Source organism: Pinus tabuliformis, chromosome J, assembly GCF_031772625.1.
Source record: "Pinus tabuliformis cultivar Carrire ecotype Pingquan chromosome J, CPIR1, whole genome shotgun sequence".
Taxonomy (NCBI): Eukaryota; Viridiplantae; Streptophyta; class Pinopsida; order Pinales; family Pinaceae; genus Pinus; species Pinus tabuliformis.
In genome coordinates this window covers 143,385,274-143,407,201 of record NC_142295.1, presented here as the reverse complement: position 1 = coordinate 143,407,201, position 21,928 = coordinate 143,385,274, and the positions used below count along the sequence as shown (strand labels likewise).

General features: G+C 36.9%; 1 pseudogene; it reads right to left on the bottom strand.

Moving 5' to 3' along the window:
- Nucleotides 1-6,105: 6,105 nt before the first annotated feature.
- Nucleotides 6,106-16,574, bottom strand: LOC149226042 (alcohol dehydrogenase-like 4; annotated as a pseudogene).
- Between the last annotated feature and the right edge of the window lie 5,354 nt (nucleotides 16,575-21,928).

The window sequence follows — 21,928 nt, the reverse complement described above, 5'->3', positions numbered from 1 at the left end:
TCTTCGTGTTTTAGAGCTACCCACATCTCATCCCAATTTGGCAATGTTTCTCTGCCCAGGATACTCTGTACAAATATATGTCGATCATATGAGAGAATGTTTAGAGCTAGTCTCACTAACTCTGAGTGTTGAGGAGTATGTCCCACAACTGAGAACTCATCATGGGCCTCCTTCAAATTCATAATGAAGGGATCCACTCTCTCGCCCCTCTACAACTGAGCAGATCTTAGCTTCTGCTCTAAGTACATATTCTGCTATTCAGAAGTTCCCTAATATAGTGTTGCCAAGGCATCCCACATTTCCTTAGAGGTCCCTTTTCTTGTAACGTGCACACCACATGATCCTTGACTCCGTATAGGATCATCCTCTTCACCTTAGCCATCTCAACATTGTAATTTTTCAGCGGATCTACATCCATAGGTTCAGCCACCACATTATCAATGTACATCTTTAGGGCATGCTCAACTAACAAGAAGGTTATCCTAGCCTTCCATATGGCATAGTTAGAGGCCTCGTCCAACTTGTCCTGATCCCTCAAGCCACTGGTTGTCATGCTTTTGAAAAACTATCGAACAACTCCCTCTTTATCCCTACTACGTAGCTCCCGGGCTGAATTATGCACTCCCTTATGGAGCTTGGTAAGCTGCTACTCCTCTTCTTCTCAACAATCGAGAAAAGTTGATTTCCTGGGAAAGAAATCACTGAGGAAGTATTACCTCACTATGCTCTGCTGCTTCTTTCTTCTTACGTCTTTTCATCTCGGCTAAGATGCTTAAAGAAAAATTTACATCCACTAGTTTCTCCTCACGCCGAGGCTCAGTGCTTCTAGCTCTACCACTGAAAAAATCGAACTAGAAGTTCTTTCACTCCGTCAACTCACTCAAAGAGAGACTACCTTGGATTTTTGTCTCTTTGGCAGGAACTGTGAAAACCCTCTGGGTTTCGACTTGCTACCTCCTACAGCTTTTCGATTTCCCCTTCTACTCATTGTTGGGGTTTCTCATTCTGCTCACTCTGATACCATGTGAAAATTCCTAGATCCAACAATCTCAGGAATCCTACTCCAACCAACTGAATATACTCCTCCTAGATTGTAAATTAAGTTACAAACTTATTTCATATTTCTTCATGAAATATTGAAGAAAATTTTTGAAGCAGCCTACACCAATTAAATATGATTCTGAAATATAGAAACTGAGAAAGGAAAATTGAAGCACATAGGACATAGTTATTTTGGGACAAATGTCCCTGGAAAAACCCATTGCGGGAAAGCCAGTGTAGTAGCTCTAAGGATTTATCATTATTAAGTAGCAACAAAATATGAATACATCACTGAATACCTCACAAGTTTATTCGGTTACATAGAAAAATACTGGCAGAAGCTTTGTGAGTTTTACGTCACACAATCATTGGGAAATCTTAGTGGATCCAGCCCCAAGCTAACTACCTCCTGAATTTTCTGGTTGCCTCTGCACAGTGTTTGTGTCTGCCTAGTGTCAATCTCTTTGGGTGTTTCATCACTTCTCTGGTTGGTCGATTTGTTGGACAGGAAATTCGATTTTTTCCTCTCTATCTCACACCCTGGCTCCAAACTTTTGAAAATCAAATTCCTCTGTAGATTTCAGACTCCTCTCTCTCCCTATGTGTTGGTTATGAGTGGCCATTCTAGCCCTATGTCATCCTCTACGTCAAGGCCTCTATATCAATCATTGCCTCCGTTTGTTGATGTATCTCCAATTGATAATACCTCTCTCTCGAAGTTCTTATCCCTGACCCTCAACTGCAAGAGATTTCCTCAATCAATTTTTCCTCAAAACTTCTCACTTCAGAAAATTGATTTTCTCTCTCTCTATGTGTTTTTTGAATGACCCTCAAGTCCCTTCTTATATCTTCCTTTTAGACAACCAACGACCTAGATTAAGACATAATCAAAGGGTCATATACATTTGACTTGATCCATGGATTTTTCTAGAAGTTTCACGCCTGATTAGATTAATACCCATTAATATTTTAATATTCCTCAGTTTAGACTTAGGAACCCCATTAAAAATATTAATTATTTGAATAAAATCACTTCTAGGTGGAATTTCCCAAAACACTTTCTCGATTCTTTGGAATACCTCTACCCAATGCTTGCTAAACAATTTGAGGCTTAGATCACATCTGATGCTACCCCAAATCAACAATTATAAGTCGATTGATGGAAGAGCCATGGGGTCCTCCTTATCACCTGTAGTAGATAATATTTTTGTGGAAGATTTCCAAGCTTAGGCTTTAACCACATGGAATTTGAAATAAAATTTTTGGAGCAATTTTGTTGATGATACCTTCTTCATTTGGTCTCATGGTCAGTCCAACCTCATGAAATTTCTTAACCGTAAAAACAACACCCACCCCCCCCCCCCCAATATCCAAGTTTCCATGGAGTGGAAAATAATAAATCTGTGTCATTCCTAGATGTGCTCATCTCCCATGTTCCGGATTGATCATTAACCCTCTATGTCTATAAGAAAAGTACTCTATCACTCATCATAACCTTGATGGAAAATCTATTATTTTAAAGACTCTTGTGACTCATGCCATTTGAATTTCTGCTCCTTGGTTCTTAGAGAAAGAAAAAGATTGTTTGATTAAATCCTTTAGGGCCAATGGTTACCCTTGCCCCTAAATCAACAAATATTTTTGTGAGGCCTAGAATCTAAGAAACAAAATCACCCCTCTCCACCTTGATCTCTCCTTTCCCTTACGTCCAATGTACCAATGATCTTATGTCCAAATTTCTAGCCAAAAATAATATTAAAACCCACTTTAAAGCCTATAAAATGTTTAAACAACTATTTCATTCATCCATGGATAGATCATATCCTATGTTGCAATTAGGGGTATACCAAATTCCTTTCTCTAGTGGTAAATCATACATTGGCCAAACTGATCATTCATTTAAAGCTTGCCTCAAAGAAAGTATTTCTAATACCACCCACAGCTTCATCTCCCAATTTGTTATTGTAGAACATTTTCTTAAGTTAAAACATCTCATTTGATTCAACCAAACTAAAATCATAGCCTCAACTCCCCATTAAACTTCTCATATCATTTGAGAAGCTCTTGAGATTGAGAAGCACTATGATAAATTTAATTGTGAAGATGGCTTTAAGCTAGATAGCCATGGAAACCCCTTATTGATCACATTAACCACTCAACCTTTGATGTTTGATCTTCCAATTATTCACATATTTTAATCCCCATTTTTCCCTCAACATCCGTCTCTTCTTCTTTCTATACTTTTTCTTTAATTATTCTCCAAATCCATGGACATATTTTTATCATCTTTAATGACCATATTCTTAGTCTTACCTTTACATTCTTCTTTTTCTTTCCCTTTGGAAACTATGTTTTTTTTGTCCTTGTTAATGTGTGTATACTCCAAAAGAAAAACACTGACAACAACATAATTATTACCCCAACAGACACTAACATAATTATTACCCCGACAGGGGTTCTACAGGTCAGTATGGAATATGTTATAGTATCTCTAAATGAGTGTCAAATTTAAATGTCTGTTTAATATGGAAGAGATGCTGAAGTAATAGTAAAATGAAGCATTGAACCAAATAATAATAATAATAAAGCACAATATCAACTCAATTATAAAAGTAATAAGTAAAATAATAAATTCATAATAATTCTTATTTCGAACATATAAAAACGTAATAAATTTAATTGATAAACATACAATTAAAAAAATAAAATCTAAATATAGAAATGAGACATATATTTATGTTATAATTAGAATCTATTTGATCATGTAAATTAAAATAATAATTCATATCTATAACCATTATATTTAATAATTTCATATTTAAATTTAATTAATAAGTGTATAAAAATCCATTACTTATAATATTTTTTTGTAATAAGTTATATATCTATATATCTATATCATGAATGTTATGCATATCATGTTTAAAATTTAAATTTAAAAAAAATATGAAACATGTAATAAATTTAAGAAATTTAAAAATAAGAGTGTTCCTATATATAGAAATATGAATTTTATATAAATATAAATAATATTAATAATAACCAACATAAATTAATCTATTGAAACCTCTAGCAAAATAAAAAAATCTCTTCACGTTAGATTTAATTTCTTTAGATATTTAGTAAGTTCAGAAATAAAATATATCTATATTAATTATTACTTATAAACGATTTTAGAAAAATATTTAATATAAACATTAACTTTAAATACTAAAGTTACTTATTTTATGTCTATTATCTATAAAACATAAACTATATTATAGCGAAAATAAAACTATAGCAAATCAAACTTTTAATAAAAAATGGATGCACCATTACATTAAGTATTTAAAGAAATTGAATTAAACACTTCATAGGTGATAAAGCTTTGCTCCATAAGTCCACATGAAATACCATCTATAAGATAAACATCTAATATTAATGGAAATCTTCTTTGAAGGGGCATAAATTTCTTAATTATGTCATTTTACTTGGTTTGAGACTAAAACCACAAAAATAAGGCTTCCCTCACTAGACATAATATAGTTCCATAAGAGGTGAGGTGACAAAGCCTTTATTAGAAGTAAAAGGTGAGGTGACAAAGGCTTTATTAGTAGGAAGACAACTGACTATCATAGGTAACAAAGCCCTTATTAGAAGTAACAAAATTGATTATTTCCTACATATATCATTGCTGGCCGGAAGAAAATGGAAAATATATTTGGTTAGAGATGGAGTAAACATCTTAAACTCTTACCTTCTAACTAAAAATCAAATGATTTGTTAATATCTGCAAAAGGCATCTCATGTGTAATTAATTCCTTTCCTTGGACTTCTTGCAAGCAAACTGCATATTGTAAGAAAAATAATAAAGAATGAACCACTAGTTTTAAATACAATTTGCTTAAAACCATTGTATGTCATCTGACGATTCATTACCTTGTTTACACATTTTCCTGTAAGATTAGGCAATTGGAATTTTCCTTTGAATCCACCAAATGTGGATGCCACAATCCTCTGACCCATAAATAACTCTATTGGAAGAAGGCTTAGCTTTGTTGGACTCGAATCAAATCCTAACCACACTGTCAAGCTCCAGGCCTACAATCCCAACCAATTGACCAAAACATTAACCATGACGACACATGAACCATAATGCGGCTTTAGAGTACCTCAATGGAAATTAATGAATTAGTAGGAGGTTTTAGCGAATCCAGATATCTAGGATCTTTGTTATCAGTTTCTTAAATAGTAGTATTTTTGTTATCAATGATATTGAACTTGAAAATGGTATTGAAATTGAAAATGGGGAACTGGTATAATGTGTCTGTATTTCCAATGCATTCAAAGCTATAATCCACACCACCATTTGGCATGTCTCTTATCACCTGCGAAAGTGTTTCTCATTCTCATGATATTGGGAGCTAATAAGTGTTGGAGAGATTGCCATTACATAGAAGAATAATCTAAAATAACAGGTTAGCTCATGAATGGGATTTTCGTGGTCTTTTGGGTTGATGCAGTGTGTCACTCCTAGGATTTCGGCTACAGTGTAAGTAGTGCAAGTGGAGAAACTATTGATAACATTTTATCTCAGGGATGAGAACAATATATACTCTGGTACATCTAACTGATAGTGCATTCTGTGACTAAATAATAACATTAAAAGAAATTTATATCCACCCAACTATCTATGTAAGTTAGGCTCACTAACTTGTGGTATACAATTAAGATCCTATTGACAAATAAGAGGGTATGGGTAACTTGACTCAAACATTTTCTTTAGTGAGCAGGGTTGAGATCGCAGTCAAGCCCAACCACTCTAACAAGTATATATGACTTATCAAACTTATGTAAAAATATTCAGGACAACTCCTTTATCAGGATTTTATTACCATTCATGGCCAACCCTTGAGGCTTCTACTAGAACTTTACTGTCTTTCATGGCCAACCATTCAGGTTTCTAGTAGGACTTTACTATCTTTCAAGAACAACCTTTGACTCAAGACCAGTGCCTTAATTTTGCAGAGGTAAGACCTATCAGGACCTTTAAGAACCTGCCTACTAAATTTTATGATAATTTTACTAGTTAGTCTCAAAAAAAGAGCATCTACCTTTAGGAAACTTGTTGGGATTTGTGCCAATGCTAGTTATCTTGGATGCTTATCTTATCCTGGCACCCTCTGCAACCTGCTCACAGTTAAAATTTAAGAAACCAACTGAGGAAAGATAGGCAACACAACAATCATGCAAATATCATGGATAACCAAATCACTTACTGCAAGGCCCACAGCGCCAAGGCCAAAGACAGCAACTGTTAATCGGGGTTCAATGTCTGCTATGTTCCATTCAGCTCCAAGTCCTATAGGCAAACATGGTAGTAGAGTCCATGGTTAAAAGCACTCTGAAGATAGTCACCAACTGTCATTATACTAATACAATTGAAATCCTGTGAATTCTGATTTCATCAAACTGAATAGTGGGATACCTGTGGCCAGTCCAAAACCTAGCAAGAATGCTATATCTAAGGGAACTTCCGGATTGATCCTAAGAACACAAGAATAATCCACTACAGTGTATTCGGTAAATGTAGAAGACAAGAAATGATACATTGGCTTTCCACCAATGGAGAAACGCGATTTCCCATCCTTTCTCATCATTGTACTGTAGGGATTTTCTCTAAACTCACCACACAGATTGGTCTTCTTAGATTTACAGTAGACACAGTCTTCACATTCGTATTGTACAGAGGAATCACATGGTCTCCTTTCTGGAGATCTGTCACACCCTCTCCTACACTCTCGACGATCCAAAATACATAGAAGTTCAGTATTAAAAGTTTAAAGTAAACCACTTATAGATGGGGAAGTATCCATTGATAACAACTAAAAATCAAATACCAACAACTTGTTGGAAATAATAATCCCAACCATCACAATAAATAGCTTGACAGAAGCCATACTTGTCAAACATATTTTTACAGGTTTTGTTTCTGTTTGAAGATGGAAGCACTGAAGGCAGGCACAAACCATTCTGAAACACAACAAGGAATTTAAAGCAGTTAATGTACTTCAGCGACTATTCCCCACACTTTAAAAACACCTGCGCAATTCTGATGACACTCAACAACAACATCATATTATTTATTTTTTCTTTGTCATGAATTAAATGTAGAATTATATGTTGAGTTAAATATGAATGTAAAATTAATTTTTATGGGTTAAAGAGTAAGAGAGTTGGAGAGAAAGAGAGCCCAAGTCCCTTAGGAGAAAATGGTGGAGCAAATTTTGGGCACCTGAAAACAACAGTTACAGTATTTTAGTGTGTCTTATAGCGCGTGAAATTTTAGTTTTTAATTGGTGAATGAGCTGCGACCTCATGTGAATGTATTTTCATGTTTTAGAATTTAATACTAAGTTTTTATTGTGTTGCTCCAAACCTACTTTGTTATTTTTTCCGTGAGTGAATATCTAAGTCTGTGAAATAGTTCCACCGTGCACGAAGGTAGCTGCGCTAAATTAGCTCTTTGATGCATGAAGCTAGCTGCACGAAAGTAGCTTCGCAAGAGTCATAGCTCTCTACCACTTCTAGCTGCGTGAAAGTAGCTTTGAAAGAGTCATAGCTCTCTACCCCTTCGTGAAAATTAAATTTCATAAATTTTTCTAACATGGTATCACAATGGGTTAAATATTGTCAGTGTGTAAAAAGAAGTGTTTTTACTAGCAGTAATAATTGTTTTGAGAGCAGATTGTTTTTAGCATATTTACGAGTAGGTAGAAAGTTCCTTTTATACTCAGAAATGGCAACATCGAGCACAAGCTTGACTAATCCTCAAATACCTCAGTTTAATGGCAAAAATTATGATTATTAGGCTATTACAATGAAGGCCCTGTATTCTTCTCAAGACATTTGGGATTTGGTGGGGAATGGATTTCAAGAACCGGCAGATGCAGTAGCATACAGTGCCTTATCTCAACAAGAAAGAGATTTGTTAAGGGATGATAGGAAGAAGTATTCAAAAGGCCTGTTTTATATTTTTCAAGCAGTTCATGAAAGTATTTTCCAAAAGGTTGGAGCAACAACGAAGTCCAAGCAAGCATGGGACATCCTCCATACAGCCTACGAAGGCATGGAAAAAGTTAACACAACAAAGCTACAAATGTTAAGGAGAGATTTTGAAACAATTTTTATGAATATTCTGAGAATATATACTCGTTTTTTACACATGTAAGTGGTCTGGTTACTTAAATCAGGTCTCATGGTGAGACACTTGAGGAAAGAATAATAGTTGAGAAAGTTTTGAGAAGCTTTCCAGCAAGGTTTGAGGCCATTGTTGTGGCCATAGAAGAGATAAAGGATCTCTCATAGTTCTTAGTGGATGAGCTTAATGCATCACTGATTTCTTATGAACATATACTGAATAGATTAGCAAGCTTCTCATTGGAGCATGCCTTCAAGACAAAAGTATCATTTGGTTAAGGTCGAGGCAGAGGAAGATCATATGCTAGAGGAAGAAGAAGAAGCTCACACAGAGGTGGAAGAAGCAGCCCTTCACACTCAATGGAAGAGGAAACAATCAAAATCCAGGTCAAGGCCCAAATCAAAATCAAGCACAAGGTCAGAGATATGATAAATCTCAAGTTCAATGTCATTACTGCAAGAAGTATGGTCATTATGCAAATGAATGTAGAAAGAAGAAATATTACATTAGTAACAAACCAAGTGTAAATTTCACAAGAGAAAATAAGAACCATGATAGGATGTTTTTAGCTTGTAATGTAGCACAAGAAAAACTAAGTGATATGTGGTATCTAGATTAAGGGTGTAGCAATCACATGTCAGGAAACATAGAAATGTTTTTTGATCTAGATGAAAGTATGAAATCTGAAGTGACATTAGCGACTGATAGAAAAGTATATGTCATGGGAAAAGGAAGAGTTAATATCCTAACAAAGAAGGGGGAGAGGAAATACATCTTAGATGTTTACTTTGTCCCCAGTCTAAAACATAATGTCATGAGCGTTGGCCAACTCATGCACAAAGGCTACAATGTCTTCATCAAAATTTATGTGTGCAAAATTTTGGATATGCCTCCAAGCAGACAATTGATTGCAAAGGTTCAGATCACAAACAATAGAATGTTTTCCCTAAAAGTAATATTAGATTTGCAGAAGGAAGGTGCACAAGAACAACTATCTATAAACGCATAAGGAGATGGAAGAAATGAAGCAGCTATCGCACAACTAAACTTTCAAGTAGAGGTAAAGAATGAAAACTAGTTATGGCACTTGATATTTGGACATCTCAACTTCGGAGGTTAGAATTTGCTGCATAGGAAAGACATGGTGAAGGTTTTACCACTCATAGCAAAACAAGATAGCATATGTGAAGGATGTATCTTGGGCAAGCAACATAGGGAGACGTTTCCAACTGAAAAGCTAGTGAGGGAAAAGGCAACTTTGGAGATTTTCTGCTCAGATTAATGTGGACTAATGCAAAAACCATAAATTGGTGGCAACCACTATGTATTAACCTTCATAGATGACTACAGAAAGAAGACATGGGTCTATCTCCTAAAACAAAAAAGTGAAGTGTTTGAGCACTTTCGCCAATAGAAGGCTCTTCTTGAAAAGAAAAGTGGATACTACATCAAAGTCCTTGGGACTAACAAAGGTGGAGAATACATCTCAAATGATTTCCTTTGTTTTTTTAGGAAGCATGGAATTCACAAGCAATTTACAACAAGATATACACTGCAGAAAAATGGTGTGGTAGAAAGAAACAATAGGATCGTTATGGGAATGGCAAGGAGTATGTTGAAGGAAAAGCATTTGCCAAATGACTATTCAGCTGAAGCTGTTTCTTGTGCAGCATATATCTTGAATAGATGTCCAACCAAAAGTGTCCAGAACATTGTTCGTGAAGAGGCATGGAGTTGAAGAAAGCAAAATGTCACTCACATGAGAGTTTTTGGATGTGTGGCATATGCACATGTCCCGAATGAGTTAAGGAAGAAGTTGGACAATAGGGGGGAGAAATTTATATTTGTTGGATACAGTGATGAATCCAAGGGATACAAGCTATATAATCCATCAACCAAGAAGGTCATAATCAGTAGATATCTTCAATTCATAGAATAGGAAGCATGGGATGGAATTTTAGAGAAGACCGACAATGTCAAAGCATGTATACCACATGAGGACAGAGAGGAATTAACAACAACAAGTAATTCCTCAAAAGTGACTCCCTCTAGTCCTATTTAAGTGCAGTAAAGTAGGCAGCAAGCAATGCCATCAACAAATAATAGGATAGTTTCGCATAGCCAAACAAGTGCTTCTCTAGGCACACTGTAAAGCACGACACCAAGTGACATGTCAAGCCCATATTCAACAAGCATAAGAAGACCAAAATTCGGAAACTTAAATGAAATTTATGAGCAAGATGAAGTTGATAGTAGCATTGGTCCGAATTCCTTATTTGCATTATTTTGTCATGTAGATGACCCAATCCACTTTGAAGATGCAGTCAAGGAAGAAAATGGGTTGCAACAATGGAGCAAGAAATAGAAGAAATAGAAAGGAATGACACATGGGAGATAGTGATCCTTCCAAAAGGAAATCATGTTATTGGAGTAAGGTGGGTCTATAAGACCAAAAGCAACATCGAGGGAAAGATTGAAAGGCACAAACCAAGGCTAGTTGTCAAAGGATACAATCAACGACATGGAAGAGATTATGCAGAGACATTCATGGCAGTCATGTGGATGGAGATAGTGCGTGCAGTTGTGGTAAGTGTCACACAACACAAATCCAGAGTATACCAAATGGATGTAAAATCAGTGTTCTTGAATGGAATGCTGAAAGAGGAAGTGTATGTCATGCAATCACTTGGTTATGAGATTTAAGGCCAAGAAAACAAAGCATATCGGCCGAGGAAATCTCTTTATGGGTTGAAGCAAGCACCATGCACATGGTACAACAGGATAGCTTCTTACTTGTTGGACAATGGTTTCAACAAATGTGATGGTGAGCGTACTCTCTACATCAAAGAGAGAAAAGGTAAGATTCTCATTGTCATATTATATGTAGATGATTTTATTTTTACAGGCAGTGATGACTTCCTCATCCATAATTTAAACAAGTCATGAAGAGTGAATTTGAAATGACTGACTTGGGATTGTTAAGATATTTTTTGGGCATAGAAGTGAAGCAAACAAAAAATGGAATTTTTAGCTCTCAAGAAAAGTATGTGGTAGAAATTTTGGACAGTTTTAAAATTCAGAACAACAAGTCCGTACCAACTCTGACTGTCATAGGGTTGAAGTTGAGAAAAGAAGATTGCAGCAGCAATGTCAATCCGACATTATACAAAACCATGATAGGCAGCTTGATGTATTTGACTGCCACTAAGCTGGATATAATGTATGTAGTAAGTTTGGTGTCAAGGTTCATTGAGAAACCCAAGGAGACACATTAGCAACTAGCGAAAATGATTCTAATATATGTCAATGGGACAAAACAGTATGGAATTTTCTACACAAAGACAAGTGATTTCAGGCTGGTTGGTTACACTGACAGTGATTGGTAAGACAGTGTCAATGACAGAAAGAGCACGTGAGGATATGTTTTCCATTTGGGTCCCAGGGCCATTTCACGGGCCTCCAAGAAGCAGCCAATGGTGTCACTATCAACAGTAGAAGCTGAATATGTCACAGAAACAGTAGCAGTGTGTCAGGTAGTTTGGATGAGAAGGATGTTGAGGGATCTTCGTCGTGACCAAGAGTGCATGACAACTATTTTCTGTGCCAACACCTCAGTAATTGCATTGTCAAATAATTTTGTCTTCCACAAGAGGACCAAGCATATTGATGCTAAATATATTTTATTAGAGAATTGATTAACAATGATGAAATTTTGTTGCAGCACTGTAGGTCATGAGAAGAATTTGTTGACATCTTCACAAAGCCATCGACATCTGAAAGTTTTGTTTATCTCAGAAACTGTTTAGGAATTGTCAATGGCAGAAATTGTGATTAAGGGGAAGTGTTAGAAATAATAATCGCAACCACCGCAATAAATATCCTAACAGCAGCCATACTTGTGAGACATATTTTTGTAGGTTGCGTCCCTATTTGAAGATGAAAGGACTAAAGCCAAGAATGAACAATTCTGAAATGAAACAAGGAATTTAAAGCAGTTAATGTACTTTTTGTAAATAGATATTAAGAAGCATTCATTCAACAAATATTGCCCACACTCCAGAAACACTTGCACAATTCTAATCACACTCAACAACAACATCATATTAATCATTTTCGCTCTGTCATGAATTAAATATTAAATTGTATGTTGAGTTAAATATGAATGTAAAATTCATTTTGATGGGTTAGAGAGTAAGAGAGTTGGATAGAGAGAGAGTGCAAGTCTCTGAGGAGAAAATGGTGGAGAAAATTTTGGTGGTTGCATGAAAACAATAGTTATAGTATTTTACTGTGTGTTATTCCGCATCAAATTTTAGTTTCTACTTGGTGAATGAGTCACAACCTTATGTGAATGTATTTTCATGATTTAGAATTTAATACTAAGTTTTTATTGTTTCTCCAAAACTACTTTGTTACTTTTTCCATGAGCAAATATTATTCATTAAGTCTCTGAAATAGCTCCATGAAATCGAGCTCTGCGAAATTGAAGTCTGTGAAATAGCTCCGCAATGCACAAAGGTAGCTGTGAGAAATCAGCTCCGCGATGTGTGAAGTTAGCTGCACGAAAGTAGCTTCATGAGAGTCATAGCTCTTTGCCCCTCTACGAAAATTAAATTTCCTAAATTTTTCTACCATGGTACTGAAGCATGTTAAATATTGTTAATGTAAAAACAAGTGCTTTTACTAGCAGTAAGAATTTTTTTGAGGGCATATTGTTTTTAGCATATGTACCAGAAGGTAGAAAGTTTCTTTTATGCTTAGAAGTGGAAACATCAAGCACAAGCTTGACTAATCCTCAAATACCTCAATTTGATGGAAAAAATTATGATTATTGGGCTATTAAAATGAAGGCCCTGTTTTCTTCTCAACACATTTAGGATTTGGTGGAGAATGGTTTTTAAGAGCCAGCAGATAGAACATCATACAATGCCTTATCTCAACAAGAAACAAATTTGTTAAGGGACAACAGGAAGAAGGATTCAAAAGCCTTGTTTTATATTTTTCAAGCAGTTCATGAATGAATTTTCCCAAGAGTTGTAGTAGCAACAAAGTCCAAGCAGGCATGGGACACCCTCCAGACAGCCTACCAACGCATGGAAAATGTCAACACAGCAAAGCTGCAAATGTTGAGGAGGGATTTTGAAACATTTTGTATGAAAGAGTCTGAGAATATAGACTTGTTTTTTACACATGTAAGTGGGTTGGTTACTCAAATTAGGTCTCATGGTGAGACACATGAGTGAAGAAGAATAGTTGAGAAAGTTTTGAGAAGTTTACCAGCAAGGTTTGAGGCCATTGTTGTGGCCATAGAAGAGACAAAGGATCTCTCACAGTTCTCAGTGGATGACCTTAATGCATCAATAATTTCTCATCAACATAGATCGAATACACCAGCAAGCTCCTGATTAGAACATGCCTTCAAGACACAACTATCATTTGGTCAAGGTCACGGAAGAGGAAGACCATATGCTAGAGGAAGAGGAAGAAGGCCACACAGAGGTGGAAGAAGCAAGCCTTCAAGCTCAAATGGAAGAGATACAATCAAAATTCAAGTCAAGGCCTAAGCCAAAATGAAGCACAAGGTCAGAGGTATGGTAAATCTCAAGTTCAATGTCATTACTGTAGGAAGTATGGTCATTATGAAAATGAATGTAGAAAGAAGCAGTATGACATTACTAACAAACCAAGTGCAAATTTCACAAGAGAAAATTAGAACCATGATAGCAAGTTTGTAGCTTTTAATGTAGCTCAAGAAAAACAAAGTGATATATGGTATCTAGATTTATGGTGTAGCAACCACATCTTCGGAAACATAGAAATGTTTTCTGATCTAGATGAAAGTGTGAAATTTGAAGTGACATTAGGGATTGATAGCAAAGACTCTATCATGGGAAAAGGAAAAGTTAATATCCCAAGGAAGAAGGGGGAGAAGAAATACGTATCATATGTTTACTTTGTCCGCGGTCTAAAACATAATCTCATGAGTGTTGGACGGCTCATGTAGAAAGGCTACAATGTCTTCTTCAAAAATGATGTGTGCACAATTTTGGATAGGCCTCCAAGCAGACAGCTAATTGCAAAGGATCAGATGACAAACAATAGAATGTTTCCACTGAAAATAATATTGGATTTTTAGAAAGAAGGTGTAGAAGCACAACTATCTATGAATGCACAAGAAGATGGAAGAAAAAAAGCAGTTGTCACACAAGTAAACTTTCAAGCAGAGGTAAAAGATGAAAACTGCTTATGGCACTTGAGATTTGGACATCTTAACTTTGGAGGTTTAAATTTGCTCCATAGGAAAGACATGGTGAAGGGTTTACCACTCATAGAAAAAACAGACAACATATGTGGAGGTTGTATCTTGGGCAAGCAGCATAGAGAGACATTTCTAGTAGGAAATTCAGTGAGGGCAAAGGCACCTTTGGATATTTTCCACTCAGATTTATGTGGACCAATGCAGACATCACCAATTGCTGGTAGTCACTATGTATTGACCTTCATAGATGACTACACAAGGAAGACACGTGTCTATATCCTAAAATAGAAAAGTGAAGTTTTTGAGTGCTTTCGCCAATACAAGGCTCTTGTTGAAAATCAAAGTGGATACTACATCAAAGTCCTCAGGATTGATAGAGGTGGAGAATACATCTCAAATGATTTCCTTTATTTTTGTAGGGAGCATGGAATTCACAAAAAATTTACAGCAAGATATACACCACAGCAAAATGGTGTGGCAGAAAGAAAGAGTAGGACCATTATGGAAATGGCAAGGAGTATGTTGAAGGAAAATCATTTACCAAATGACTATTGGGCTGAAGATGTCGCTTGTGTAGCATATATCTTGAATAGATGTCCAACCAGAAGCGTCCACAATAGTGTTCCTAAAGAGGCATGGAGTGGAAGAAAGCAAAATGCCAATCACATGAGAGTTTTTGGGTGTGTGGAATATGCATATGTCCCGGATGAGTTAAGGAAGAAGTTGGACAACAAGGGCGAGAAATGTATATTTGTTGGATACAGTGATGACTGTCAATGTCAAAGCATGTATACCACATGAGGACAGAGAGGAATTAACAATAACAAGTAATTCCACAACAATGACTCCCTTTACTCCTATTCAAGCGCAGCAAAGTAGGCAATAAGAAATGCTATCAACAAATAATAGGACAGTTTTGTGTAGTCAAGAAAGTGCTTCTCCAAGCAGACGGCAGAGCGCGACACCAAGTGACATGTCAAGCCCACTTCAACAAGGACAAGAAGACCAAAATTAAGAAATTTAAATGAAATTAATGAGCAAGATGAAGTTGATGGTAGTACTAGTTTGAATTCCTTATTTTCATTTATTTTGTCATATAGATGACCCAATCCACTTTGAAGATGTAGTCAAAGAAGAAAAATGGGTTGTGGCAATGGAGGAATAAATAGAAGCAATAGAAAGAAATGACACATGGGAGTTAATGAGCCTTTGGAAATGAAAACATGTTATTGGAGTGAAGTGGGTCTCTAAGACGAAAAGCAACATTGAGGGAATGATTGAAAGGCACAAAGCAAGGCTAGTTTTCAAAGGATACAAGGAAAAACATGGAAGAGATTACGCGGAGTTGTTTGGGCTAGTCACACAAATGGAGACAGTGTGCGCAATTGTGGCGATTATCGCGCAGCACAAATCGAGAGTATAATAAATGGACATAAAATCATCATTCTTGAATGGAGTGCGGAAAGAGGAAGTGTATGTTGCACAACCGCCTAGTTATGAGATTGAAGGCCTGTTAGCTCTGCTATAAACTTTAGTGCTTAAAGGTCAGATTCAGGTCTAATGGTTGGCTTGTGCTGAAAGGGTGCTTGGAGCAGTCTTCTCTTCCTTCCTTCTTCCCCTTTTCCTTCATTCTCCTTACACTCCCTTAACCTCTCTACCCTTGCTTTTCCTCTTTGCGATGTGATCATATATCATATCGCATCCATCCCCGCTGCCTCCTTTCACTCCTTGTCTCCTGCCGCTGCAATATTGCGATGCGATCTGATCACTATCGCATATCGCATCCATGTGGGTTTTAAGGTTTCACCCCTTTGTCTTCCACTGATGCGATTCTTTGATGCGATATGATCGCATATCACTTATCGTATCTGTATGTGTTACGTTCTTGCCCTTGTCTTCTGTGTTGCGATGTGATCTCTATTGCATATTGCCTCTCCCTATAACAAATCCCCATTGTTGATCTTTGTGATCCAAGGGCTCTCGTTTGCCCATCAGCGCTATCTCCCGATAGCTCCTCCTATGCAATCTCTGCTGTTGATTTAAACAATCTAACGACTGAGATTCATCTCCCCGATCCAAGTCTGCTTCCGCCATTCTCTTTTTGCCTGTATCCTGTTTTGTGCTCCTGAGGAAGGAAGGAGACCGCAATCCTGCTACTTGTGCATTAAGTCCTCACCAGCTGCATTTAAAGAAAATCATGGCTGAGAAGAAGATGGATGGCCTCGGGCAGATAACAACATTTATCAGGCATGGAACTTAATTCATAATTCACTCCAGCTACTAGAGAAGGACATCAGATTATCTGAACAAGCCGATTTGTCCATTAAAGCCCTGAGAATTGCAGCAGAGGCCCATTTCATATTGTAAATGTGGTTGGTGGTCATTTATTGACACCTCCACGCATAGCCTAGCAGAGAAATTTTGTAATCAGCCTCTATATATATCCAGAAGACTAATGTAATAGATGGATGAGTGTTAGATGTAAGTTACCTTTCTGTAAGGTTCAACGTCTGGAGACTGTAACTACTTTGTAACCTGTAGCATCTGGTCTTCATTTCTAGCTAATACAAGCTTCTATTGTTGTTAATTGCTCACTTTGCACTTCTCTTTCTTGTTCCATGTTGTGCCTGTTTGCATTGATTCATGTTCTATTAATGTTTAGCATTAGAGGGGATGTCATCCCACCTCTATGTTAGGATTTAGCTGTATCGTTGAATGTGCATGCAGGTTTCTGTTGCTTCAATACCAGAGAGTTATCATCTTGTCTGGGTATTAGATAATAGATTTACAGACCTCCTAACTGGTTGCAGCCGGCCATCACAGGCTCCTGTGCATCTGCTGGTTTGCTCATTTTTCTCCATTATCACCTTATCCTCAAACTGTGAGTAGTTGGTGGTTAAAAGCATTGTAGTTTGGGGGTGTTCACCCATGTCTGGGGTCAATCATAGTAGAAGTGGTTATCTGGCTTGAATATGCAACATTTGCTTCATTCATCCATCATTTATCCAACATATTTTTTGAGTTTGTAATGTTCCTGAGCATCACTAATATACAACCTAGGTGAGTTTCTTGGGGTGATAACATAAATGGCGCCATTGCCGGGTGTTGGAAATAATACTGAGAGGGGGGGGGTGAATTAGTATTATCAAGTCAAATATTCTTTTTTCAAATCCAAATGATATACGCTACTTCAGTTAATTAAAACTGCGTATATACGCAACTATGTAGAAGGAAACCCATGTATACAATGCAAACTTATTATTTACTTTATCTTTCAGATGTTGATTATTAATCTGTGTATCAAATAACTAGTAACCAGAAACAATAAAATAGAGCAGAGGAAAATCACACACAAGAACACAAGATATAAGGTGGAAACCCAATGTGGGTGAAAACCACCTGCTCCAATTCATCTCTATCTTCTTTTAATTAGAAAATTCCTTTTACAATGTACTGGTGCAGCCCTTTACCAGTACGCAGGCTGCAACCTGCAGAGAGCTACAACCCTCTCTCGTTCTCCAGCTTCTCATGGAAGGGAGCTACAACCCCCTTAGCTCTTGTACTAGCCAAGATACTAGTACGTAGGTGCTGGCCTACTGAAGGTTACAACCTTCTATTTCTTCCAGGGACCACGTTTCATAAATTTTTAGACTAGATCCATGAACATCAATCAATCACAAGTATATCTGCATCAAACAATCTCCTTTTCCCAATTAGCACTGAATCAAAGTAAACAATTCTCTGACAGCTATACCCAGAACATAGTAACAGTAACCACACACCAAATTCTGAACCCGGAATACTGCAGCAATAAACAGAGGCAGCTAGATCATAATTTAAAGATATACGCTACTTCAACAACCTAAAACTTGCGTGCAGATCTATAAAGGATAATTCATTCTTTCAAATATTCAGACACTAATTAACCCAGATTGTCTGATTTATAGATCAAGCATGCGCCTCATATAACAGATAAAAATCATACAAAGATACTATTTTTCAAGCTTAAATATTATGACCCATCAATAGAACTTATCCTTCTTTATGTGCTAAGGTTCCTCCTTCATTCAAATCCAGATCTGCGCCATAACCCAATCACAAATATTTCAGATCTAGCACTTATTAGATATTCAATTCATTCAATGATACTTTGCCAAATGATCTCCTTTCTCTTTTATAGTCTCAGGCCTTCCACAATACCACGGTCCAAAACCATAGGATCAAAAAACTGTTGGACTAATACCATGAACCAACCATGAAAGTGTGTGAGATCAACACTTTTGGATGCAATACCACGGACCAAAACCATAGCATCAAAAACTATCGGACTAATACCATGAACTAACCATGAAAGTGTGTGAGATCAACACTTTTGGATGCAATACCACGGACCTAAACCATAGGATCCAAAACTCTCGGACTAATACCATGAACCAACCATGAAAGTGCATGAACTTTTCTCTTGCATGAAGGGAACTTTTCTCTGCATGAAAGTGTGTGAACCTATCTCTACATAAAATAAACTTTTCTCTGCATAAAAGTGCGTGAACTTTTCTCTACATGAAATAAACTTTTCTCTGCATAAAAGTGCATGAACTTTTCTCTACATGAAATAAATTTTTCTCTGCATAAAAGTGCGTGAACTTTTCTCTACATGAAGGAAACTTTTTTTCTGCATAAAAGTGCGTGAACTTTTCTCTACATGAAATAAAATTTTCTCTGCATAAAAGTGCGTGAATTTTTCTCTACATGAAAGAAACTTTTATCTTCATGAAAGTGCGTGAACATTGCTGCACTATAATTTATCATCTGAGATGAGTGGGTTGCCATCAAGTACAACATATGTATCATAATGCCAATGATCTCCCCCTTTGGACTTGATGGCAACAACAACCAATCACTCTCCCCCTTTGACATCAAGGGCAAAGGGCAAACCAAGATAATCTCTTTCCTAGAGAAACATTCCGCTGCCCATACACCCCCTGAGTACCTGGTGAAATCTCTGAAAGAGCTCCCCCTTTGTATATGCCAAGGTGTACCACTATGTCCATGCTTCCTCTGAGTACATGTTGAAGTCTCTGCTCTACTGAATTGTGTTGTTCATGCTCCCCTTGACTATAAGCAAGGTCTGCAAAAAGATGTTTTACAAGAAGAACATGACTCTATCATAAATGACCTTCCTATCACCAAGGACTCATACATACATCCATTTCCCAACCAAGTGGGGATACATCAAAAGTTTACACATAATAAAACAAGAACATTACATAGTCACCAATAACTGATAGCAGCAGCATCTGACAATCACCATTCAGATCAACAACCCAGATTTCCTTCTGTTCTCCCTCTACATTTGTTCCACGTGAAACCAACAACAGCTATGAACTAGAACCAAAAGCTTCTAAGATAATGCCAACAATGCATCATTAGAAGTTTATCTGCTCCCCCTGAACCTGTGCCAGATGGTCTCTGTCACACCCATATCAGAATATCTTCAACCAGATCCTATCGCTACTGATATCCATCAATCCTCCATATACGCGACTGTCTCTACACAAACCGGCGTATGTACGCGGATTCTCCTTAGGCAACTCACGTACACCCATTTTTCTCTGAAACAGACAAGTTTTAACAGCAAGATGATGCATCAACTACTCCCAGCTTCTGTCTGAGGTATTCAAATGTCTCCCTGGGCAGTGGTTTGGTGAGTATATCAGCAACTTGTTCCTTAGAGGGAACATATTCCAACTTGAAATTTTGTTCCAACACTTGTTCCCGAAGAAAGTGGTACTTGATCGATATGTTCATGGTTTTTGAATGCATGACTAGGTTATTTGAAATGCTGATTGCACTTGTATTATCACATAAGATGGAGATAGGTGGTGTACAAGTGATTTGAAAATCCTGCAAGGTTTGCATCATCCAAAGGAGTTGAGTGCAGCAAGATGTAGCATCCACATATTCCGCTTCAGCTGTAGATAAAGCAATCGAACTCAGTTTCTTTTTGAACCAAGACACTAATCTGGAACCCATAAAGAATGCTCCACCACTTGTGCTCTTTCTGTCATCCACGCTTCCAGCCCAATCTGCATCTGTATAAGCATGTAGAGTGAGATCTATGTCTCTAGGATACCATAAGCCATAGTTTTGAGTTCCTTGAAGATAACTGAAAATTCTCTTTACTGCTTGAAGATGGGTTTCTTTAGGATTTGCCTGAAATCTTCCAACTATTCCCACTGCATGCATGATGTCTAGTTGAGTACCTGTCAAATAAAGAAGACTTCCAATCATGGATCTATAGGTTGGTTGATGCACTGCTGCAGATTCATCATTTGCACTGACGCTGCATCCTGCAACCATAGGGGTACACACTGGTTTTGAATCTTCCATGCGATATTTCTTCATGATCTGCTTGAGATACTTGGTTTGAGACAAAAAGATACCGCCTTCATTTTGTTGGATTAGCAATCCAAGAAAATATGTCAGTTCTCCAAGCAAAGACATTTCAAATTCTTTCTGCATCACCAAGGCAAAGCTTTGACTCATAGCTTCTTCATTGCTGTCAAAGATAATATCATCTACATACACAACAAGTATTAACAATTTGTCATTTTCAATTTTTATATAAAAATTGCTATCTGCTTATCCTTTTGAAAAACCTTGTTGATGAAGACATTTGTCCAAACGGTAGTACCAAGCCCTTGGAGCCTATTTGAGACCATAGAGAGCCTTTTTTAGTCTACATACAAGATTTGGATCATTCCTAAGAATAAAACCATCTGGTTGCTCAATGTACACTTCTTCTTCTAAGTCTTCATTCAGAAAGGTTGATTTCACATCCATTTGAAATATTTTGAACTTCTGAAAGCTTGAGAGAGCAAGGAACATTCGGATGGCCTCAAGTCTAGCAATGGGAACAAAAGTTTCTTTAAAGTCTATTCCTTCTTGTTGAGCTTACCCTTTACAAACAAGTCTCACCTTGTTTCTAATCAATTCTCCATTTTCATTCAACTTGTTTTTAAAGATCCATTTTGTCCCTATGACATTCTTATCTTTTGGTCTAGGAACCAACTCCCAAGTGTTATTCTTTTCGATCTGCTCAAGTTCTTCATCTATTGCCTTGACCCAGCATTCATATTTGCATGCCTCTTTCACATTTTGTGGTTCAGTGGAGGAGAGCAATGCCAAGTAGCTTGAGGCTTCTGCAATTGTTCTTCTTGTTTTTACACCTGCCTCTTTCTGCCCCAAAATATGAGATTCTGGATGATTCTTCTGAATATATCTAGATGGAGTCTTCTCTTCTATCCTTATCTGTTCCTCTGGTGCCTCTTGAGGTTCTCCTTCATCATCAGTCTGATTTGAAGATTAGTCTTCATCCTCTTCAATATTTTCATAATTTACTTGCCTAGGAATGTTTCCTTCTTCATCAACCACTACATCAATGCTGT